The sequence below is a fragment of the Heterocephalus glaber genome, unplaced genomic scaffold, assembly GCF_053883595.1.
Source record: "Heterocephalus glaber isolate CG9 unplaced genomic scaffold, H.glaber_assembly_v1.0 deba00000818, whole genome shotgun sequence".
Lineage (NCBI taxonomy): Eukaryota > Metazoa > Chordata > Mammalia > Rodentia > Bathyergidae > Heterocephalus > Heterocephalus glaber.
Genome location: NW_028258164.1, coordinates 15,839,634 through 15,858,913, shown reverse-complemented (window position 1 = coordinate 15,858,913; position 19,280 = coordinate 15,839,634).

Here is a 19,280-nt window from a genome sequence, read left to right as displayed (position 1 = left end):
TGACCCAATGGAAATTTACAAGGTGGGCATGAGGTGGGGAAAAACCATGACCAACCAGTAAGATTACAAGTATAGTCACCCAGGTAATATTGATTAAATGGAGGTCAAATGGGGGAGCAAGTCACGTAGTAAACATACAAGGATTTTCAGTAAGGGTGGGGGTCAGGGATATTTCCTGGAGAGGCTGGGTTAAGACCTTGCCCACCCCCAGGTGATTGATACCTGTTTAGAATTTCAATCATTCCTATTCATCCTACATAGGTGTGCTAATTTCTCTCCTTTTACAATGCTGACCTTCAGTGAATGTGTCTTCACTGTCCTCCATGTTGGCTCCTTGACTGTCCTCCATGTTGGCTCCTCATGGGATGGCCCTAACTAACTGCCTATAAGATATCTAATTAACTTACCTATCTACAATATTCCCCCCTCTGAAGAAGTACCCCTAACTGCTGTGAGGGGGCAAAGAGTGAAGACCGTTCTAGCTACTTCCAGCTGAAGAGGGTCGTAGTTGTGATTAGCAGAGTTACTCTACAGAGGGTCTACCTAAAGGCCTTCAATGGGTGTCAGGCATTGTCATCTTGGTAGCTGTATAGGTTTGAGTCTGGAGGAGACAAAGCCAAAGAAACAGTTAAGAATACATGGGCCAAATTATAAGGTCAACAGGATTGCTATGAATATAGCCAACAAGTGTTTCCACTTGTGGAAAGGAACTAATGATAGCCTCTCACAAAGAGGATAAGAAGGTCCAGGAGACTTGGACTCCAACATAGAAGTCATATTGTATAGTTTAGCAGGTATGAGTTGTTTACAAAGTCCATCTTGTGGATCTCAGTAAAAGAATTCTAGCACCTTTGTCATTGGTTCCATTTGAATGACTGTTTGGAGTTTGGCAGCCTCTAGGCAAGAATGAACAAAACTTTTAAGAAATTAAAGCATGCATAATCTAAGCATGAGCACACTAGACTGAAAGGGCAGGTTGGGGAGAAAGTCACTCTTAGAAATTGAAATAGTGATTGTAACCTGCTGGCTTTTAGATTCTTTCTTTGATAAAGGTTATGTATAAGTCTGATACTTTAAGAAGAGACAATTTGAAGAACAAATATCCCTTAAGAAATTTAAAACTCTAGCTGAGCTCTTATAGATTTTACCATATTTATTTTTTAATGATCCATAGCTGTGGTCAGCTACTGGTATAGTTGGAAACTGCCAGAAGGGGTCAGTGACTGAAGCCCCTTTTTATATCTAGCTTTTTTACTATGGCATTATTTTATACCCCTTTGGGTTATTGTTTTTTGCTGGGTGTTTAAGACTAAGTTAAAGTGAGACCTAGGTCAAATCAATATGAACTTCTTGCTCTCTATCAAGGTCAGTTAAGTCTCCTCAGGCATTACTTTGGAACCATGCATAGAGCCTCTCAGCTCTATGTCAGTGTTAGCCATCAGGTTGGATCATGGCCTTGCTTGACTATGTTGCTTTCAGTGAAAACATAGAAGATTTTTCCCTCTTGGTGACCCTCCTTTAGCACACGGTACATTTGTCCTCTGGTGCCCAGCAATCTCCCTGCTCAGGAGGTTGAGTGACTTACCAAAGATGTAGGATCCTGTAGAAAAGGTTCTTTTGTATTCTGGATCTTTGTTGCTCTTGAGGGGCCAGGGCCAAAATATTAGCTGTCTTCATAGCCCAGTTACCTTTTTAGTTTTGGTCTCCAAACTTTAGTTGTTTAACACCCAGAAGAGAAGATCAGTGACATAAGTATTTCAGTAGGAGCAGTGAGCTTAACTATTATAATTTCATCTGAACATTAAGCACTTTTAAAATATATTTTATCAACCATGGTCAGTTTAGTAGTTGAATCCCTGCAGAATATTAACAGACAACAGTTATACATTATATGGAAAATTTAAGATCCAGAGTCACACATAGTATTTTAGCATGAGAATCATAATGACATTTTCTTTGTAACACATGTCCATCTTAGTACAGAATCGTCTTTCAGTCAAACACCTTTATCTGATCACAAGACATTAAATTATATAAAAAAACTCTTATTTGTTATCCTTTAGTAGGATGCTATCTAAAGAGAACATAGATATTGGCCTATAAATGTACCTTAGGAGTTCATAATGTCTAGCCTCTAATTTTAGTGTGTGACAGTTTCAACTATCAGCGACTGAACATCCCTAAGTGTGGTGACACATACAACATACATCACATGAGTTTTTAAGAAAATTATTATTTGACTTGTTTTTTCATGCTGGCTTGACCTGTACCTCTTATCATAAGTAGCTAGAGTGCAAGAGAAAGGCAAATACCTGAGTCAAAAAAGATCATTACCATAAACAATATCCTAGAAGACCTGTACAACCAGAAGGCATGAATATATATATATATATATATATATATATATATATATATATACCATGAAATAACAATGAGTATCAATTACATGAAACCCTTTGTCCCTTAATTTTGTTTTGTACCAAGAACATTTTAAATAAAACCTTATTGTTTTTTCACAGAAAACTTAGACCATGACCAATGTATACATATCACAATGATATGTTTAGCAATGTATTTCCCATGAGGCTATGGAAATTATTGGGTCCCCTTTGTGAACAAAGGCTGGAATAAATTTTTCCAGGCAGCTGCTTCTTTATTTACCAAGGGGAGTCCTGTCCTGTAGTTTTCCTAAGCCCAACAGTCTTTATTTAACTACCTTAACAAATTTTTAGATGACCTGTGAGAGCCAGATTATAACAATTAACACATTATTTTGACCAATGAAAGATTCCCAAGTTATACATAGACAATAGTATGTACTGTGTTTGTAAAGCTACTTGATGTTATTTGGATAATCTCGCAACCTGGGAGAAGCATGTCTTTAATTATATTTATCTATAAGCCAACTTGAGTTACAAGCAAACATCTTAAAAAATCCAGAATATCAAAAGAAAAAAGCTCAAACATAACAGCTGTACATGTTGTAACAAATTAAATGGGCAGACAGACACACACGTAAGACAACTTGTTTATAAACCAGAGTGCCCTCAGATGTATTTAGCCAAGTTGAATTATAATAACTTTTATAATTTCTAGGTTTATAACTATAAAAAGACTAGCCAGAACTTTTTAGATCAGCAGAGATCTCTTGTAATAAGAATCAAAAGGAATAAAAATCTTCTACACCTGTGAAAACAAAGAGCATTTTAAGATGGATTCTAAACTGACAGTTTATCTGACTGGAATACCCAACTATACAGGCTTTTCATTGTTGCTTTGGTAGCCACAGCTGTTTGATAGCCACATGTAATTGTTTCCTCTAAATGGACAAACTGTTAAATATCTCCAGGGGGGTGTGCTCAGGCCAGGTTTGTGTATAGAAAGAGACTAGGTGACCCTCTTTGGAGCTAAGTATGAATTCCAAGCAGTGAGGAAAGAAGGCCTGCCAAGGCTCTAACCTGCTGTGCTGCCAATGTCTACCTGACAGTTTTTCCCATTTTGCAAAATAAAAACAAAGGAAAAGAAGGCATCTGACTATCCTTTTTGTTTTGTGCCCAATCTACGGTGTCCCTTAGACTTTATCTTGTCCAGTGGTGGCAGACTAGAAGTGCAAGGAAGTGGCCAGAGCCAGGTTAGCTGTTTTTACCATTCTCTAATTTTGCCTGAGGGCTGAAAGGCAGATAAATCTGTCTTTTATATTTATTTTTTGAGAGTTTCAGGATTAAACCTAGACCAGTTTTCTATATGGCCCAGAGATAAGCGAAGGTCAGCTTTACTGTGGAAGGGTTTCAGGGAAGGGAAACTCACCATTCTGGAAACTTTGTCTTGAAATCCAGCAGCCACAGAAGAGGGGAGTGTTTTGAATCAAACTGTGTTATTTCTCAGGGGCAAGGAAGTGGAGAAGGGACAGAAGAGTGCCTTTAAGTACGGCACAACTACTAAATCTTAACCATCTCAGGTATAGAAGGACAATTAAGATCAGGAACTTTTCCAGAGTGGATCTGTAATCCTTAGCAAAACATGTCCCCAGAGACAAAAGCTATGATTAACTCCAACTGAATTGCCAAGCAAAAAGTTAAACCAATAATCAAAGAACCTGAATGGGTGCTTTTTGGCTCTTGAAAGGGAATGAAAGTGTTCTAACTATACTTAAATACCCTACAGGCCATTGAGCAGCTCCCTGATCTTGTAGAAACACCCCCAAAGCCATGTCTCACCTTTTATTAACATACAAATTGCAAGATTTAAGACTTGGGAAAAACTATAGTATTTTCTTTTATCAAGTCAGGATCTAGGGATGTCCTCATCTTTTTCCTGACAAATAGTTGACAATTTAAATTAACTGAAGGGCTTAGTTTTCATGTTTCTTAGACCTTCAAGAATACACGCCTGAAAATGTCTTCTATTTAATCTCCTATCTGATTGGCAGGCCAGTGGGAATCTTGTATAGGAACTGCTTGTGTTCCAGTAGGAACCAGTTATTCCCCTAGCTGTCTGTCTTTTGAGCTTCCAAAATTAAGATAATGTTTGTCTCTATATGTAGTAGCAGCTTGTAATACTACTTGTCTCTCATTAGAAATCAATGTTTGAGCCAGGGATTTAGCTCAGTGGTTCCACACCCTGCCTCACAAGAAATCAATGTTTGATTTAAGAGCAATATTACATCTTTCTAATCTACTCCATAGGTCTGAGTAAGTCCTCTAAAGACTTCAATGTACATATCAGGGTCATCTGAAAACTTTCTTAAGTCTCATTTGATCTAGCTTAGATCACTGAGAGAAAAAGAAACATGAACACAGGTAGTCCCATATTTTCCATTTACTTCCTGAAAGGGATGTTGTCCTTGAGGGACCTGAACAACTTAGCTAGGGATGGATGTAGCCTCATAGAGATTAATTATGGCAGTCCTAGGAATTCTACCCTCAGCACCTGGTGGTTAGGGTGAGGAGTAGCCTAAGGTTTAGAGGTACTGATTGCCTTAAGGGTGAGGTGTCTCTCATTTTTCTATGGCCCACATTTACATTTGAACACAAGCAAGAATAACTTCTTAATGTAAAGAAAATCTCAACATAAGATGATTTTGACCATTTCCTCTCTTCTACAGTATAATTCTAATTGTGAGATAGCATCAGAGTACTTCCCTCTGTGTACTTGGCTTTAGAAGGTAGGCACACCATATGCAGGTGTAGAGAAATACTAAATTGCTCCCTAATACATTCCAAAGGAGTAAGAGGTTCAGATATGGAGTTCCCAATCTGAAACAAGAGAAACAAATACAGTGTCCCATAAGTCTCTGCTTAATTCCTGTGCCCCCTACCCCCTTCTGCATCTTGACCTGGCAGCTGGTCCTATCTAGCAGGACCTTCCAAGAGGGACTCCCTCAGGATCCCCAGGAGACAGGCTGACTGTAGACCCTCATCCCCAGATGCCCTAATCGGGAGCAGAATCCAAAAGCTTGCACTTGAGAGTGTGCTGTCCTACAACCAGGTATTCAGCCAGAGCTTGTCAAGCTATTTGGACCCTGTGCCCCACTACCTGAAGACTCTCCCATGCCAACCAGTGCAGGTAGCCTGGGGTACTGGAGTGCTAGGGGCAACTGTGTGCCTCAGAGCCTGGCTTGAACAGGCCAGCACTCATCACTGCAGCTGCAGATCATCAGGGACAGATCCCACTAGATGTGCTTCTCTGTGACACTCCTAAAACTGGAAAGGAGAGAAAGGCACACAGTGTGCAGGATATCAATGAGAGATGGAGGCAATTAAAAACAAAACAAATGAAAGTGAGAGGGGGAGCTGGGGGGTACTGGCTGCTACAATGCCTTGGGCAGAGACTGTGGAGGAAAGCATGATTCCTTCTAGTTTACTCTTCAAATCCTTCCATCCTCATTTCTCAAGCTCCTATTTCTGCCTTTCCTAAGATGCAATGAGTAGAAAGAGCAACAGGAGGAAAGCTGTTTCACATTCACATGGCAGGTGTGGTGGTTGGTTGGACACTGCTACCTTGGGTTGCATAAACAACAAAATCTTCCCCCTTCACTCCCCCCCTCCCTGTGCCTCTATGTGTCCTTCAAAATGTGTTTGAAGAATACAACCCACAGGCATCTCCCATAAGGAGAATGTGCAAAAAATGTGCAGCTTTGCTCTGCTGTTTGCAAAGATGGACCTGCTCTTAGCAAGACACTTCCTGTGGCTGTGCTGCCAGCCATTGAGCTCCAGCCACATGCTCCTGTGTTAAAGGTACCCAGGGAAGCTGGGTGTAGTAGCACAGCACATCTGTAAACCCAGTACTCTGGGAGGCCAAGGCAGGAGGATGGAAAGATCATGGGCAACTTAGGGACTTAGTGAGATCCTGTTTCAAAATAAAACATAAAAGCCTGGGGAGTAGCTCAGTGTGAAATCCCTGGGTTCAATCTCCAGTACCACAAAATAACCAGGGGACAATCGATACAGGTGGTACATTTTCCATGCCCTGGGGGAGGGAACATTTGATGCCTCCATGTGGTGTTCTTGACTTGTCTTTGCCCCATACCCGCTTCCATGGTGGTAGGAGGTGGGGACAGGGCCAGTGGCCCATCAGTCTGAAGGCCCTCCCCTGGGGAATACTCTCCCTCGGTCTGCTCAGCCTCATCTTAGGTGGGCTGGAGGTCTCTGTTCTTCCCCCCACCAAATCCTATACAAAGCCTCTGGTCCTTCTTTTTAAAATGTGACAAGACTTGTTTTGTCCTCAGCCTTAGGGACCTCAGCCAAAACTGATAAGAACCTCATTTTAATATCCTGTCTCTGATATATAATTATAATTCAAGGTGATATTTATCCTAATGGAAATATGTGTATATTGCAATAGAATCACCAGGTAATTTGGGAGCAGAAGGAAGAGAGAGTGTCACCTTGTCTGGGACAGTGGAGGAAGTCTCTTCAGAGGAAGTGACATTTGAGCTGGTTGGAGGGTTGAATAGGAGACACCCTGGTCCTGGCTAGAGACGGTGCTAGCTCAGATGTGACAAGTAATTTCTCCTTCCTGTTACAGGCACGTTCTTTAGCTCAGAGGAGGAGTCAAATATGGTTTCCAGAGCCTGCCGCTCTGTGGATAGCAAATCACTCCTGGACTCATGGAGAAAGGAAAGACAGAGTGGGAATGGGAAAGACTGGATTTTAACTGAGGGCTTAAAGAGAAGCTCTAAATGCAAGAGAAGAAGAGTGCAAATGTAAATACAGCTCCCTGACACATGCAGGAATGTAGGGCACTGAGACAAATGCCATGATCCTGTCATGCTGTGTGTGTGTGCGTGCGTGCATGCATGCTTGTGCACATATGAGCAGCAAGGCACAATGGCTTTAAGGTCTGTTTTTGCCCCCTGTATCTAAATCCATTTCAGACAAGAGCTAGCTAATCTTTTAAAACAAAAAAAAAGTCAATGCAATAGCCCAGAAGTCCTCTATGATTAAAGGCCTATGTTCAGAAGGTGCCAAACACGAAAAGCATTGAGTGGATTCTAAAGACAAGAGCACAGGGTGTGAACCGCCTGGCAGAATTCAGGCCAGTAGTGTCTTCCCCAGAAGATGGAAATCTCACCAACCCCAGGACACAGCCAACGCCTATCTCCTCCCCACTGCTGCATGGCTAGGATTCTGCCCTAGGGACTGAGCACCAGCAGTTCCTGTGAGGTTTGCACACTCCAAAGACAGAGGGGGTTAGATGATCGTAAGCTGGAGGGCATCCTGGAGCTCAGTGCACACAGCTAGTTTTACAAGTGAGGAGACTAGGGCTGGGGTTGGGGACGAGTGTCATCTTGCCTAGGATCTCACCCATAGCCATGAGTTCTGCAGAACTGAAGCACAGCTTTCGGCAGGTCTTGTGCCCAGGAGTATCAAGGAGATGCCTATCTTCTGGGTGGGCATGACGGGAAGGTGTGCCCTGGACCCCTGTGATCCCTTAGGAAAGAAAGCTGGCTTATGACATTAGCTTGAGCCCCCAAGGGCAAAGTGACAGTGGAGAAAGCGATGCCCAAAGAGAGATGCCAACAAAATCTCAGAAGAGGCAAAGAGAATATGAATAATACATCAGAGTGGAAAAGCTGAAGCAATCTCCTACAGAGCAAGTGGGCAACAGAGAGCCCGGAGACTCCTCACAGCGATCAGAGAGAGATTGGAATCGAGGGCTCCTGGGACCCTAAGAGGGGGTCTGTGACCAGGGGCTGAAGCCAGGCCATGGGAAGAAGGACTCCTGGAGCCCCCAATCTGTGAAATGGCAGATTTGTTGTCTTCCTGGGGGAAGGAAAGAGGAGAGCTTTGTCCACCTCACCATCCACTCTGACCATAGTACCACTTTGCCCCCACTGCTGCCCGGGAAACAGTCCCCACTGCATTTCCACACCAAAGCAGCTCTGGGACAGGGCCAAGAGCTGCTGGACAGATGTTGCCTGTGGTGCCTGCATGGTCACCCGATGGACTTTGCTGCCCTGGCCGTAGCTGGAATAAGGTAGATGGAAAGGATTACAGGAGGACACCAAAGGAAGTGTTCCTTTATTGTTTTTTCTGAGATGTTCTACAAATGTGCTTGCTCAAGGGCCATAAAACATGAACAGTGCCTCCATGCTAAGCCTGCAGCCATGCACCCTGGAGGGAAGTCTATGTTAGGGCAAGGAAGCCCTCCTCTCTCAGGCAGAGTTGAACCAGCCCCACCCTATCCTCAGTGCCTGTGGGCCCCTGCTTGAGGCGCAGGCAGTAAGTACTAAGGGGCCACCAAGGTGTCCAGGAGCCTGTCCTCATTCAGAAGATCTACCTGGCTTAAAACTACAAGTCACACTGCATAGTTGTGGTCAGGGTTTTCAAGGGAATAGATTTAATACAGGACCCATAATTAAAGGATTATTTTATAATATTCACCCAAAAAGTAAAATGCAGAGGAGCACAAGAGATCTGTCTGCATGCTAGGGACCCAAAGAATCCAGCCAAGGGCCTGGATCCCATGGCAATGTCCCGCATGAGTCCACCTAAAGGGCTACAGCCCCTGGCAATGTCTCATGCAAGTCTATATCAGGAAGGCCCAAAGGCCACTGGTGGAAGCTACAAAGTCAGCACTGGTGGGGTGAAGGATCAGTGCCACCAGGCTGGGGGATCTGCACTGGAGCCAGGAAGTGACACTCAAGACAAAGACCAGAGCTCCCCTGACAAGAACAGCAGCCATCCCCAGCAACAGGGAGCGCTGAGCTCCTCTGACAATGAGAGTAGCTGAGTTCTTATCAGGAAAACCAGCCACGGAAATCTTCTCCAGGAAAATCAAAACCATACAATCTTCCTCTACAGTTCTTCTTTTCTACCATTGGCAACAATTCTCAGGTGGGTCTTCCACACCCAGAACCACACTGACTCAGTTCAGCTGGGCATTCCAAGTTGACCTTAGTGAATCTCCCAGTTGTGGTTCTTGAGACCAAACAGGGAGCAGCCATGCTCTGCCCAAGAGATCATGCAGGCTGTGACTGTATCTGGCACCTCATGTTGACTATGGCCAGCAAGAATGTTCTCCCGTGGCAGGGAGACTGAGACCAGTGCTCACGTACTTATACGGTTATGCCTCAATTATGAGTTTTGTAGGAATCGTGTCTTTTGGAGAAAAGCCCTTGGGGAGAGATTGCTCATTTTTATTGTTTTGCCTGGAAATAGTAAATTCCCTTCCTGCAGTGCTGGGGAGCAGACTTGATCTCCCTCCAGAAACACACATATGCTTCCAAGCTCTCCTCCTCCAAGTCTCTTAGGCTGGGCACAACTTGCAAAATTAATGAATCAAAAGGATTCCAGTTGCACCATGATGTTAATGATGGTCATCCTTGGAATGGCAATCGTCCTAACTTTCAAAATGTTTTCTTGTCCATTCTTATGTCATTCTCATGTAAAATTGACACGTGAGGGCTGATATTGTGGGTACTTATCCCATCTATGATAAATGGTGGCTCACAGAAATCACAGGACATTCCTAAGGTCACAAAGCTAGCTCAAGGCAAAAGAGCTGTCCAGCACGCTGGCTCCTGATGTCTGAGCATATCTCCTTTCTACCTGCCCACTGCCGTCCACTAATACCCTTTCTGTTCATTCCTTTGTTCACATTCAGCAAGTGTCAGTATCATCCAAGTTTTCATGGTGACACTCCATTTTGTCATTACTCCAGTCTGACCTTTCAGTAACCCTCATGACTTCCTCCCTTCCTGCTTTTCCCCTTGCCCAACAATGTGTCCATTCCTTAGCAGCACATCATTCCCCAAAAAGTAGTCTCTGACACTATTATCCATAAAATAAACCCCAAACCCTCCACTTGAGTGCACATGGTCCCTGCTGCCTCTGAGCTCACTTCCAGAAAGAGTCCTCTGCAGGGAGATTCATGGACTGCTACCCTCAGAGCCTACCTTGTGTGTGACCGGGGACCATGTCCTGATATCTCCTCCCAGTCCCACCTCCTGCAAAAACCAGGTAAGTCCTGCTTCTGCATTAAGACTCTTCTGACCATTTTACCCAGCAACAATCTCTTGTTCTTCAAAGAACCACAGGGCAAGTTCTGCCTTAAACTCCTTCCTCATGACCTTGACCTTGTCTGTTTACTATCCCAAAAATTCTAGGCAGAGCCAGGGATTTAGCTCAGTGGTTCTGGCACCTGCTTCTCAAGTGCAAGGTCCCAAGTTCAATCCCTTGGTACCACACAAAAAAAAAAATTCTAGGGAACTTGAGAGCCAGGCTTTCTTTGGGATGGTCCTCTGCACAACAGGCAGTGGCCAGGACATTGTGCCCTGACAGAGCTCCTGAGTGGAACTGAGACATCTGAGAGAGAGGAGGAAAAAGGGATGAAGAAAGGAGGAAAGGAGGAGGGAGGGAAAAGGAAGAAAGAAAGGAATGGCTGAAGGGGGATGGAGGAAAGAAGGGAAGGAAGGGAAGAAGAAAGGAAGGAAGGAAAGAAGGGGGAAGGAAAGGAGGGAAGGAGGAAAGAAGGAAGAAAGGAAAGAAGGGGGAAGGAAAGGAGGGAGGGAGGAAAGAAGGAAGAAAGGGGAGGAAAGAAGGAGGGAAAAAAGGAAGGAAGGGAAGGAGGGAGGAAGAAAGGAGGAAGTAAAACAGCCCAAGGATTTGAGGTGTGGACACCCAAATGCCCATAGCAGAGGAACTAAGGAGGTTCTACAGTGGATGTAAATAATTTAGTTCTCAAGTGAACTGAGTTTTTGACTTAGTAAAAGAAAAAGGTTGTGAAGCCCACTGTATTACAGAGAGAGAAAAATCCCCCATGGGCCCTTTGAAGGGTGGTTTTCAAAGGCATTCAGTGTTAATGTTTACAGAGACGTGGGCTGCAGAGGGAAAGCAGGGAGTCTCCTGGTCTACATGCACCTTTGATGAAAATGCGTGCTCCCTGTGCCTGGCTGGGAGCTCTCAAAGACCTCAGGCCTCATGAGGGACCCTGGGTGAGCTCAGTTGGTGATGGGACTGGGGTCCTGCACACTGGTCCTCTCCATCCACCCTGCTGGGGAGACAACAGGGACATTGGCCTGACCATGGGCTGGACAGTGCTCACAGCAGCATCTCTCCCCATCTGGGCCACCCCCTCCTGACCACAGGACCACACTTGGACCAGCTCCAGGGCAATCATCTCCAGGCCCATCACCTGATCTTTACCCTGTAAGTCTCTCCTGCCATTTCTAAGCAAAGTCCTGCAGTGCGGTGGTATTACTTAGCACTTTTCCCAAATCTGTCCTGGCCAAAAGTTGTATCAGTAAGATAATCAAGGCCATATTCAGTATTATCCACCAGTTCCATTTAAACATCATCTGTGGCAGTGGATTGAGAAACTGCAGCTCAGTCCTGCTTTTGATGAGATCTGAACTCTTTAGGAGTAATGACCATTTGCATTAGACAGAGGATACCGACTACAGGAGGGGCTGGGGATTCCTGACCCTATCATAGTTCCAAGAAGCCAACCCTGATGGCTGCTCACTGTATGCCTGGTGTCCTGTGAGCCCCGTCTCTTAGGCAAGATTCTCATTTTCCAGGTGAAAAAATATCTGTGCCTTCTATCCAAATGCGGTAACAAAATTCCCACATTCAACCCCAAAGCCCAAAGCTCACACCAAATGCTCCTATGCCATTCTGTCCTTTGCAGAAGGGTTTCTGTTCTGTACAAGATGCATTACAGGATATTGCTTCAAAGATCAAGGAGTTTAAAGTGTTCAAGAGTCTGTGCATCTAAGGATTCAAATATTCCCGAGGGAGGAAGCACACAATCTGGACTTTAAATTTGACTCAGCCACAAATCTTCAAGATCATTTTAGGAAAGCCTCTGTTCTGTACACAACACAGGGGTGGCCACCACCACCAAAGAGTCACATCCTGAGTGTCCTGTGTATTGTAGCTCTCAGCAAAGCACAGGGGAGCCAGAAAAGCACAGGAGGCCAAGAACAGAATGGAGAAGCCAAAGCCACCAAGGAGGTAATAGCCAAGTGCTTAAGTGGATGTATCTGTGACCCAGGGCTCAGGGAGCACCCAGAGAAGGGTGCATGGGGAAGGTGAGTCCAGACAGGGGTTGAAGGAGGAGGACCCGGCCCAGTGAGACCAAGAGAAAGATGAACTTACCTTCAAGATGCATGGCCCAGCTGGGAGCCTGCCAAGCATGTGGGGATGAAGTGGGGACAATGTGGCACAGTGCTTAAGTCTAGACAAGTGGGGTTCCCTCCATTTGTAAGGTTTGTACAGGAAGGGACCGGGCAGGATGGATGTCCACCCCTTGCCAGCCTGCTGCATGTTCAGATGTCCTGACTTTGCCTTTCCGGTAAGGCTCTGTGAAAGCCAGGATGATCAGGTCCCTTCTGAATTGCTGAGTTATTTCTGTGTGACTTATGATAATGCTGATTTGTTACCCGATGCACTAAGGAGATAACCAAAATGAGCAAGTGCAGGGAGTCACCTGATTCATCTGCAGGGGACAGCTTTAGAAGGCATGGATCTCTCCCTGTCTATTCCTCAGTTTTCCCTCACTGGCTGTCATCATTCTCAGCTTCCTCATTCTATTTCTTGCCTGTACTATCCCCAAACTTCCCTCCCACACCTTACATTCTGTTTTCCCCTGTGAGTAAAAGCTTAGCTGGAGTGCGGCCCCATGTGCTCACATCCACTGTCCTCTCCAGAAGCACATCCTGGCTCCTCCATCCAGAGAGTCGCCTCTCTCCAGCCTTTGGGCTCAGCAGCAGTGGCAGTGCTCCTCTCACAAGGGGCCTCCCTGCTGGGTGGCCACAGGGCCAGGACACAGAGGTCCAGTATCACTGTCCAGGCTTCTTCCAAGACCAAGCTGCAAGTGGGCTTTGAGGTTCTTGGGGAGGAAATCAAATGCTTTCCAATAACTCCTGCTGGGCTTGAGCCTCCCACAGTTCCCCTTGCACCCTGACAGCAATGGGTCTGCCTGCTGGAAGGAGAGCCCAGTGTGAACATCACCCCCTCTTTAGTGCTCTGCACAGATAGGTGCCTTCAGCTCCAGCTGCTTGCAGCCCCACTACCGAGCTACCACCCTTCCACTGGAGCCAGAGAAAGGGAGAAGCAGCATCTCCTAGGAAGCCTGCCCAGCCCCTGCCTCTGCACCCACAGAATTAGCTTCTCTTCAAAGGGGCTCAGGGAGGTGACACAGGCCTCAGGCAGTCGAGGGAGCCCCATTTCTTTCATGGATGGATTCTCCGGGGTGCCCCTTACCCTTCAATGGTCCTGCCCCCTCCTGCTGCACCAAGTCTCTCTGCCAGGACTCTGATCTCAGGGATGGTCTGAGTCTATTTGGGCTGCTACACCAAAGTGCCATAAAGCTTATGTCTGAGGGTTATGACAATGTGCATTTACCTCTCACAGGGCTGGAAGCTGAAAGGCCAAAATCAAGCGTGGCAGCATCAGTGTCTGATGTGGACAGATGGCACCTTCTCCCTGGGTCCTCACCAGCACTAGTTAAGCTCACAGCCCATCTATGCACTAAGTTAGTCATGGGTGATCACAGGAGGACTCAAGTGCAGGTGCATCCTGAGGCCAAGCTCAGGTTAATCCAGCAGCTGTAGGGAATCTCCAAGTTTCTTATATTCCAACTTTCAACTTAAAATTAAGTACACAAAAAGATAATAGGTAAAATGGACAAATGATCTGAATTAATAATTCTCAAAAGAGTTCAAATGACCAATAAATTTATGAAAAAAAATCCACAATGTCTTTATCCATCAGAGAAATGCCAGTCAAAATCATAATGAGATTCCATCTTACCCCAGTAAGAATGGGTGTTATTTTTTTAAAAGTGAAGGCAAGGTTAGGGAGAAAAAGGAATCCTTACATACTGCTGGTGGGAATGGAAGTTAGTGTAGTCACTATGGAAACGAGTATGGAGATGCCTCAAGAAATTAAGAGAAGAGGGCAGGGAATTTAGCTCAGTAGTGTCGTGCCTGGCTGGGAAGTGCAAGGTCCTGAGTTTGATTCCCAGTAGTGGAAAACAAAAAACTTAAGAGTAGAACAGTCCAGCTATACCATCTTCATGTTTCTCTGAAGGAAATTAAGTTAGCAAACAAAAGAGATACCTGCACCCCCATGCTTACTGCAGCATTATTCACAAGGTATGCAATCAGCCTAGGTGCTCATCAACAGATGAATGAATAAAAAAATATAGTGTACAGATATGAGGGAGTTTTACTCAGCCATAAAGAATGAAATCATGCAGAAAGAATGAAAGTTTTACAGGAAGATGGATATAACTGGAGGACATTGTTTTAGGCAAAAAAATAAAGACACAGAAAGATAAATATTGCATGTTTTCTCTCATATGTGAAAAAAGAGTAAAGATTTAAAAGTAGAAGAATGGAAGAGTGGCTGTTAAGGAAGAAGCCCAGGGGGAGGAAGGAGAGAGGAGAGGGGAGGGGTGGGAGGGGAGGGAAGGGGAGGAGGGAGAGGAGGAGGGACTTGACAAACGCATGGATAGAAATGATAAACACAGGCCGGCCGGGGAATTAGCTCAGTGGTTCCCCTGTCTGTCTTGCGGGCGCAAGGTCCTGAGTTCAATCCCCAATACCAAAAAAGAAAAAAGAACTGATAAGCGCAAAGCGTGATAAACACGTGCATAGAAATGTCACAGTGAAACTCATTTTGCATTAATACTTACAAGAAAAATTGAGTGCAATGTTTGCTTTTTGCCACTACTGATTATTTTATACATTAATAAGCCATTGTTTTCATAATTTACATTACAATTCCTAGGGATGTAGCTTTTATTCGCTGGCTGTGTAATGTGTGCATTTAATGTACCTGTGGGTGTGTGTATGTATATGGGCAGTCACACCATTACCCTTAGGATTTTATAACAAAATGCTTTAATATTTGTAAAATGTCTTTTATTTCCTCATGAATGACTTCTGTTTATTGAAAACTTTTCCTCTATATAAATTACCAAAACAATATTTTTCTGCTCCAACTGAAAGTCAAAAGAAATGATGAAATTTCTTTCTCTGCTAAATCACCACAAATTACTTTAGATTTATCTTGTACTGAAAGTCCCTAAGGTTATCCTGTGTCAAAACAGAATGTGTGTGCCCTGGGAGTGGGGACAGTCTCCCAGAAATATCGGTATGAGTTTTGAAAGACATTCTCTGCTTCTTCTGTGGTTTTCCCCATCTTTAAAATAAAAGGGAGGCATGTAGGAAAAGAGTAGATATAAAAGAAAAGAATTCAATAAGAAAGAAAAGAGAAATGAGTTATGATCAGAAAAAACAATGAAAATATTTCCAAGAACCACATGGCCAAGACAGCAAAGAACACCCACACACACCCCAGAGACAAAATAAAGCACTTATTTGAAGGCATTACTAAATAGGGCAAGACTTAGAGAAAAGCTCATAGAAAAGCAAGATAAAGCAGCAAAAACAAAATATGAGAAAAGGAGTTGCCGAAGTAAATAATTTGAAAACAATCTTGTTAGAGGCAGGGGAGACAAATAAAAAACAGATTTAGAAAGAATAAAGTGACTTCAGCGGCTGTAAATAAAAGTCCCTCAGGATGAGAATATGGAGACTACTTTGCTTTATGTTCTAGAGTGGAGCAGATAAATACACTGTAGGTAATGAGAACTATGCTTCTCACCGTTGACGAAAAACTTTTAAAATAAGGAAAGGGAGAAGATGGAAAACGCCCTGTGATGCTGGGGTGGAGCTGGAGGTGTCAACATGGACTCATGGCTTTATTTTAATATATGGACCAAAAATAGGTAAAGGAACAAGCATGACACATGTATGCACGTGTGATAGGAGTACGCACACTGCCAGCTCTGTGCCGCGAGCACGGTTAGAACATGAGCCACCAAAGAGCACTATTATTCCCCTCAACTTCGTTCCTGAATGCCATGAAGCCAGGACTCCTGGTTGTTGGCTCCAAGTCTGCAACAAAAGAAATAACAGCCGGTCCGGGGACAAGCATCTTGTGGCACTAGAAGATAAGAAGTTCTGAATAAAAAAGCAGCCCATTGGCAGGGGAAAGGAGCCACCCCAAAGGTATCCCAAAGTCCAAAGTTTGAACAATTTGAGCAAATGGATAAAGAAGGTAAGTAACAATAGCATTGGATTATAACTTCCAAAATAAAGTAATCCATGAATCAATATTGATAGAGATGAATAACTGAATAAATAAACCAAGGAAAAGTGGCAATTCTTACAGAAGAATTCCAGTGAACAAATGTAGCCAGAAGGACAGAAATGTTAATCACGTCTGACCACCAGAGAGACAGGGTCCAGACAGCCCCTGCTGGTGAATGTTACAGTCAGTGGCAGAAGGTTTAAGCAGAGACAGGTGGTCTTCATAGTCTCAGAGTGTCTTCCCCAAAATGAGCACAGTGGAAGATCAACTTCATAATATAGAGCCATGGTGGACACTGCTTTGGCATTGGGTGGAAGATGCTAAATTAATTTCTTCACACTCCCTGTAGAAACCATCTGTCCACAAACACATCTTTACAAAGAGGTGAGAAGGGCTGCGCTGTGGGCTTGGGCTTAGAGCAGTGTCACCATTACCTCTCGTCGCTCCTCCTTCACTCACATCCACACAGCAAGTTAGAATGCATGACAGCGCCCTTCCTTTTCAATTATTTCCAAAAGAGCAAGAATCCAACCCTGATCTGGCCTGAAGGGATTTCCCTGCTCCCACATTGTGACTTGGGCTGAGCTGGGCCCAGATGGCAGCTGGTGAGGGTCCTGATTGGATGCTGAAGCGATGCAGGGAGAGGAGGGCCTCCTCCTCTGACACAGAGGCCAGCAAGGAGGCACCTGCACCTGCCGTTGTTGCCTCCCGAGTTCAGCTCTGGGCTGAGACACAGCCTTGGTTCCCACGCTGAGATACTCAGGTCCCAAAGGGAGACGCCTCCGGAGAGATGAACAGTGAAGCAGCAGGTTCCATTCTGCTGCCTTGGGTCCCTTTGTTTTTATGCAGTAGTCACAGAGAACCTAAGGAGGAACAAAGGACAGAGAGCAAGGGGCTGTGTTGCTGTGTGCACTGCAGGCCTCTGGGACCATGAACCTGCATCCTCCAGCACCACAGAGTTAGTGCTTGGAGAATTTTACATCTGTCTTTGGGTTACACCCCACAGCACCCCCTTATAGGTGAGGCATCAGGTATCATGCTCATAATGTGCCCCACACTGATGTCTGCTACATCCCAAACCCCAGGTGGGGGCTAGAAAAAATGTGTCAGGGAGCAGATTACCAGTGGTGAGGCAGAGTCCAACTGCATACTTCTGCATGTGGTTTTTAAAATGCACCTTTGTGTCTCTCAGAAACTCTCTCCTCCCTTCATCAAGTGTGGAATAGGTGGGCCTGACTTGTGTCCGGTGGTCAGAAAGGTCTTCAGAGGTATTGCACCTGTGTAGGAGTGAAAAGGTAGGAATAGGAATAGGCAGCAAAAGACAGAAGAAGGAAGGGTCCAGGAAGAGGGTCCGGGGAGGAGCTGACAAACAACATCAAAAATGGGTGGGTGTCCTCATTGGAAGAAATATCGCCTATTTAATAAATGGTGTTGGAAAAACTAGAATTCAGCCTGCCAAACATTAAAACTAGACCCATACCTATCACCATGCACTAAACTAAGATCAAAGTGGATTAAAGATCTAAATATTAAGACAGAAACACTAAACTTGCTGGAAGATAAGTTAGGTAAAACTCTTGAAGATATTAGCATAGGAAAAGACTTTATGAACAAAACCTCAGTAGCACGGGAATTAGCACAAAGAATCAACAACTGGGATCTCATCTTATTAAAAAGCTTCTGCACTGCAAGAGAAACTACCAACAGAGCTAAGAGACAACCTACAATGTGAGAAAAAAATTTTAGCCGCTGTACCTCAAAGGACTGCTATCTAGAATATATAAAGAACTGAAAAAAATCAGACCCCCAAATATAAAGACCCAATTCAAAAATGGGCATCTGAAATGAACAGACATTTCTCAGACAAAGAAGTAAAAGTAGCAAATAAATATATGAAAAAGTGTTCAACATCACTGGTCATTTGAGAGATGCAGATGAAAACAACACTGAGATTCCACCTCACCCCAGAAAGAATGGATGCTATCAAGAAATCAACCAATAAGAAATGCTGGCAGGGCTGTGGGGAGAAAGGAATCCTTCTTCATTGTTGGTGGCAGTGCAGACTGGTGCAACCACTGTGGAAATCAGTATGGAGATTCCTCAAAGAACTAGGACTACAGGTCCCATTTGACCCAGTTATTCCCTTGCTGAGTATCTTCCCAAAGAATTAAAAGAATCATACCACGGCAATATATGTGCACCCGTGTTTACAGCGGCACAGTTTGTAATAGCTAAAGCTGGGAAAGACCCCAAGTGCCCATCAACTGGAGACTGGAGAAAGAAGATGTGTTTTTTTATAAAATGGAGTACTACTCAGCCATAAAGAATGAGAAACTAGAGACATTTATAGCTAAATGAATGCATATTGAGGCTATAGTCTTAAGTGAAATAAATAGGACACACATGTGTAAATACCGAATAGTTTCTCTAGTGTGAGAAACTGAAAGTATAAATAAGGATTAAAATGATTAAAATGAATAATTGATAATATAAAATAGGAAAAGGTCCAAAGGTGTAGGGGTGGTGGGAGGGGAAGGGAAAAGGAAAGAAGGGAAAGGAAAAATTATGAGAAAAGAAAAAAAATGGAAACAAAGCCTATGTAAATAGGGAAGGGTGGAGGGGGTGAAGGCGCACAGGTAATGGGGAAAAAATAAGAACCAAGATATATCACGT